The 6521-nt window shown below is 31.9% G+C and overlaps 1 long non-coding RNA gene across 1 annotated transcript; it reads right to left on the bottom strand.

Annotated features, from left to right (window-relative positions):
* Positions 1–483: 483 nt before the first annotated feature.
* LOC145789592 (uncharacterized) lies at positions 484–2692 on the bottom strand. Its single transcript, XR_014327683.1, has 3 exons — positions 2133–2692; positions 1214–1255; positions 484–869 (listed from the first exon to the last, which is right to left on the bottom strand). It is a non-coding gene; the product is annotated as an uncharacterized LOC145789592 (long non-coding RNA).
* Positions 2693–6521: the final 3829 nt, after the last annotated feature.

Raw genomic sequence — 6521 nt, forward strand, 5'->3', positions numbered from 1 at the left:
TGATAATAAACTTTAGATCACACATTTTAAGTGTGATTAATAACATTTAGATCACATCTTTTAAGTGTGATTAAAAATATTTAGATCACATCTTTTAAATGTGATTAAAAACTAATAAAACCTGTGATAATAAACTTTAGATCACATCTTTTAAGTGTGATTAATAACATTTAGATCACATCTTTTAAGTGTGATTAATTACTAAAAAGATTCGACATATTTGAAGAATAATCAATATTATTTTTGTACGCGCATTTCAAGAATATAATACACACTATATACTATACTTTAAATCATAACCACATATTCAATGAAATAACATCATATATTTCATAAATGAAAGTTAAATATGTTCAAAAGTATATACAAAGGAATTAAATAAAAAAATTTAAACTGTGCTTACATATATTAAAAAATAAAAATGAAAAAAAAAACTTGAAAAATTAAGTCCTTGAACTCTTTGACCATATTTTGCATCTCTCCAAGAAATTTCTAACCTGAAAAATAAAAACACAAATTAATTCAGACACCACTAGAAACATATGAATAAACTAATTATTTGTAGAGATTGTTCTAGCCTTACAAAAGATAAAGTCCGACTAATCACATTTGTGTGGATTTTGGGTGGATTTCTGTGCTGTCACATTTGTGTGCATTTAAATTTACAAGTAGTTCTAACTTATTTTTATTAGCTTGATTTGAAGATCACCTTAAATTCAACATACAAATGTAGTAGATGGGCTAAATTTCATATGGTTTATCAATAACGCAATGTACAAACTACTAAGCATTATAGTGAGAACAAGGTTGATACCATCTTTAGAGCTGTCAGGTAACTCCTTGCAAGATTGCTTCCCCAAACGACATTTCTGCAAAAATGAGACACCAAATACTATGCCTGTGAATACATTAAAGATTGTTATCTATAGAGTCAGCAAATGAGCAAAGCTAGTTACAAATCAACAGAATGAAACTGAAAAAGAATGGTTCAAATTGGTATTCAAATGTTCAACCCCTTCCAGCACGAAATCTCAAGGAGTCTTTTCTTTTTCTCATATTTTCCTTTGTGCTTGTGAATAGGTAGGGTCATGGGAAAGAGGTTTGACAATTGAGCATGTCAAACAAACAAAACTAGAGAACAATATCAAATTATATGCATACAAAAAAATTGGAAACAACAAAAGATGTGATTTCAAGTGATAAAGGGCAAGACCTTTTACCCCCATTGTTCTCATAATTGTCTTAGGTGTTGCTTCTGCAATTCACATTAAAATAAAATTCAAAATTAGCTCACTACACCAATATATAATTTCGGAAAGAATTAATCATGGGAGATGTAACCTTGCAGTGTACAATAGTCAGCCATAGTAAAATGATCTGTTAAACAAGGCATAAATATGTTGCAGGATCCAAAAACAAAATGTACTTGGGTTTGATCCCAACAATACAGGGGTTGGCTGGAAAGTGATAGCATCAGTTCAACCAAACGTTTAAAAGAAAATCTGTTAACAGAAGGCTTTGAAGCGCAATAAATCACTTTCTTTAAAACAATATTTGCTCCCACTCAATCAAAGTTTACTAATAGGTTCACTTTCTATCAGAGTTTACCAAGTCCAGGTCTCATCCATTAGGCCAAACCCTTGGCGTTAACAGACACCTTTAATTAACAATTACGTGTTGATCAGACATGCCTATTATAATTTACATTTAAAATTTAAAACGAAAAGTCAAGTGTTTCACACACACTGAGTAATCTGTGTACCACCATGCCAGGTTAAGGATTAAGGCATGAGGGTCAAAATTAGCTTTAATTTATTATTAGAGTGCTGTGTTGACAACACCTGCTCCAGAACCATCAACTTTGAGAATGCACATCTCTTAATCTACTTACTCAGAGATCATGAAATTTGGTCGAAGTGTTCCTTATTAAGTCTATTTTCAAATGCCGCTAGTCGCAACAAGTCAGATTGTGTGTAAATGGAGTTATGATCTAAACAATGCATGGAACTCATTTTTGACAAAAAGACAGAACAAATGGGTGAACTGCAAAAATCATTATCTCTTAGACATACTAGAATAAGAAATTGTATACTGTCATAGACATACAAGAATAAGAAAGAGTAAAAAGGTACCTTTATCCTCAGCATCTCCATTCCATTTACCAGAAGTAAAGTTCCACTTCCCAGCCAAGTTTTCATCTTTCTTCCAGTCAGATTTAACCCACCGATTCTCCCAGCCACCATCTTAAAAAAGTACAACAACAAAAACACATAATGAGGATGAATGTGAACCCAGAAAGTCCCAGATGCTTTTATTAAAAAAAAAAAAAACAAAACTGCTTATTAAGCAATTCACTTCCTAAAACAACGGACAACAAAAAGTCAAAAGCACAACTATATATATCTTTGTTTCTAACTTCTCTTCACCAATAGCATCTTGTTGATGTTAAATGTAAGCGCAATAGAGGTAATGCATTCATACGTAATGTGTATTGGGGGATTTATATATAGGGAACACATACAAAATGTTTAAGCTACACAGTTGTTGATTTTTTACTAATTAAAATTGCAAATTAAAGCTTGTGCATAGGTAATTTACTCTTCTTTCATTTGAAACAATCAATATTCACAAAATCAAACTACAGGAAGCAAACACAAATCCAAAAAACAATACAGATAAGGCAACACAAATCAATTCCTCAACACATCCACTAAACAGTCCTAGTTCCAAATGAATTCTGAAGTAAAAAAACAAACTAAAGCACTAGACATCAAGTTTTTTGGGAGAAACAACATCAGAGAATTTGGAGCTAATTTCTCGTACAAATGCCAATCACCAACCAAAGCTAAACCAAAACCAGATAAGATAAAACCAAAGAATTTGGTGAGTTCGTCATTTTAATCCATTATATCTACTACCATGTCATTGAACTTGGTTTCTAAATTTGATCACCTCTCTAAGGCTTACTATAAGGCTTAGTTGAGGTAGAGCTTTTTCAGTAATTGTTCACTTTGGTTGTTATGCTTCTAGAAGGTATTTAAGGATTTGGAAGCTGGAGTTATTTATGCTCTGATTTTTTAATAATTATCACTAAATAAGATATATCATATGATGATTCATATAAATAGTAATATAAAAAGATAATGAAAAATTAATAACATATAACATTGCTACAAAAAAAAAAAAAAAAACAAATAAAATACTTTGATGTTTTTTCAAAAAATAGCATACTTCACTGACAAAAAATAAAACAATGTCATCGTGTCCAATTTTTTGCCATACATTCTACATCGTAAACATGGCCATTCTCTTGATGTTAATCACTGAATTTCTATTGATCAACTAATGCAGAGGAAAACTAAAATTACCCAATCTCATAAATTACCTAAATTCGTACATAGCTATAAATTATAAGCACTTGATTCATGTTATGAGTAGTGATCATGGCTGTGATCTTATGGGTACATAAATGACATCTTCCATGCAATTAATCCAATAGGTGACACCTTAGCCAGAGGAAGAAAGGATGGTCCAGATTTGAGAACTTCAGTTGAAAGCCATAGACTCCCTGGCACAGTTCTTTTACCATTTTGAATATTGATTGTCCATATGACCAAGGGACACTACCCATCTTGACTATGTCCTATCATGATGTTGCCACATGCCATCCAAAGGGAAATTCCAGCACATTAGTACCTCTCTTGCTCTCTTTCCCTCTGTCTCTAGAAGTGCTTATAAGAGGGAAGGGGACAAACATACCAACAGCACCCAGAAAAAGAATATATACATATAAATAATAAGGCTTTGTTGGATTAGACTACAATAAATAGTCAGGATTTTATGTGAGAAACTATGTAAGTGGTTTGAAATCCTAAACAATTCAAGAAAAAAGGGAATTAGATGCGAGAGTTTAAAAATTAGACTGCAAGCTTCCTTGGCCAAATGACTTGATAGTCACCAATGCCACATAGTCCTAATAATTCAATTAATAATAAGATAATTAGATTTTGTTTGTGTTAAGTATAACATTACTGTAACTAGATGTTGCCTTGACCATATTTTGTTGCATATCCAACAACAATTTATTATGGCTTACAAGAAGAGACTGTTGTATATGATAGAATAAGAAGAGACAAAAAGACATTCCCCTGCTACTTGAATCACTCCAAAAGACCAAAACAATCAAAATTGGCATCCCTTATGGAGTCCATAAGAACTACACATTCATGAGATCACGGGTTTTCAGAAAAGAAATTCAGAACCTTCATGGCTTTAATCCAAGCCAACTCACAACAACTGCAAAGTTCCCACAACACAACAAATTAGGCTTATGGACCATCTTTTTTTTTCCTTTTTTTTTCGAGTCTCTACATCATTAAATTCTCTACAATACTACGTACACAAAATTTTTACTAAAAAATTTCAATGTATGGTTCGGATTCATTGCTTCAACATACAAAAGTTAAATTTGAACCGTACATTAATAATTTTGGGAATAAAATTCTGAGCATAAATTCTTGGTGTTTGGCTTTTCTGTTAAATTATGTGGGTGGGAGGTAATGCAGAACACAGCAGCGCATGAGGATGGATTAGCAAGAGGGTAAGCAGTGGTGCTAAGGACATCAGGGACTAAGGCTGCATTTTATAACTGCAGTTTTTATGGTGATCAAGACACCCTTTATGATCACAAGGGCCTTCACTATTTCAATAATTGCTTCATCCAAGACTCTGTTGATTTCATTTTTGGCTATGGCCAGTCCCTTTATGAGGTCAATCAGACTTATTCTACTACTCTTTTTTCCATAGGAAACTTGATATGCCTTACCCAAACTTACCTAAAATCACACATGAAATTGTATCCTAATTGATCATTAAAACAAGTTGAAAATGAAAAATCAAATATTTCTTGCAAATTTGATTTACAAATGGCTTCCACAACTTTTTTATGTTGAAAATGATACACAATAACCTCATTTGGAATGCTATTTCAAATGTATTTCTCAATAGACACAACCATGCTATCATAAATTCTTTGGTCACCCATTCAATTCACAAAAAAAATAGCAGAAAATGCCTTTTCTACTATGGTAGTCCTCCTAATAAGTAACAAAGATGGGCACTTCTAAATTACCACTACTTAAACTGTCTAATTGCTCTCAATTACAATATTCAAACTGAAAATTTATGCAAAATACAAGATGCCCATAAAGAACCAATAACATGGCAAGCACATGGAAACTAAGATGAACATAACCTTTGAATACAAAATATAGTCCAAAGAAATCACATATGGGACACTGCGTGTCTCATTAGTTTCAAAAAATTAGGGAAAATATTAATTCTAAAAATTAGGGAAAACAAAGATAGAAAAATAGAGAAATTGAGTGAGAGAGAGGACCATACCTGAAAATAGAAAAATAGAGGAATCGAATAAACAAAGTGCACCTTCTTGCTCATGCAATATGGAAAGCAATGTGTTTCTTAAGCAAACCAAGTACAAAAGCAAACAAAAAGATCATTAAACATGATAACAACTTCATCAACCATAAAAGATATGGGAACAAATATCATCACTTTCTCCTTCAATAAAGTTAATTAATCCAATGAAAAGTTACTAATAACTACGCTCTAATAATTTTCTCTCATGAAATAAGCAAAGAATAAAACATCGTAAATCTTCCAAAAAGAAATTAATCAAAATTTATTTATAATGAAAACAAAATCATGAAACCCCTGAATCAAAAGGGCAAGAGGAAAAAAAAAACTAGTTCCACAGATATTGGGACAAAAATTTCACAGGAATTAATTGCAATTTTTTTATAATGAAATGATGAAACCCCTAAATCAAAAACATAAAATCACAAATCACCACAAATTGACAAATATATATATGTGTGTGTGTATACACAAACAATAACAATGAATTCAATCAAGTTTAGTGAATGTAATAAAAGATAAAGAAGAGATGTAGAACAAAAATGAAGGTGAAAAGAAAAAATTAATAGAGTAAATTACACAAACACATATATAAACCATGAAACAAAGTAGAGATCTTTTACTTGAGGGAGTCGAATTGGGAGATTAAGAGCGAATTTGGAGATCACAGAGGGTCGTCGATCTAGAGCATCAGATTCAAGCATTGAAGATCAAAAATAAAAATAAATAAATAAAGTGAGAGAGAGAGAGAGAGAGAGAAGAGAATAATCCATGATCCCTTTCCCTATCCAAAGGTTGAGGGGAACCCTGAATTCACAAAGACACTTCAAGTATCAAAAGAGAACAAAATATACATAAAGGAATAAGTAAATATGATTAAAACTCTGAAATCCCAACCCAAAGAGTACCATTAATTAAAACCAAATTCGCATGCCAAAAATATATATATATTAAACAAAGTTCAAACATTCAGATACTTGTAAACATCAACAAATAGAAATTATGTACAGATTTGCATATGTTAACGAACCTGGATCACCAATTCTCGGGTAGGGCAGATACAGAGCGCCTGAGGAGCAGTGAGT

The sequence above is a fragment of the Camellia sinensis genome, chromosome 1, assembly GCF_055761805.1.
Source record: "Camellia sinensis isolate YWXY chromosome 1, ASM5576180v1, whole genome shotgun sequence".
NCBI lineage: Eukaryota > Viridiplantae > Streptophyta > Magnoliopsida > Ericales > Theaceae > Camellia > Camellia sinensis.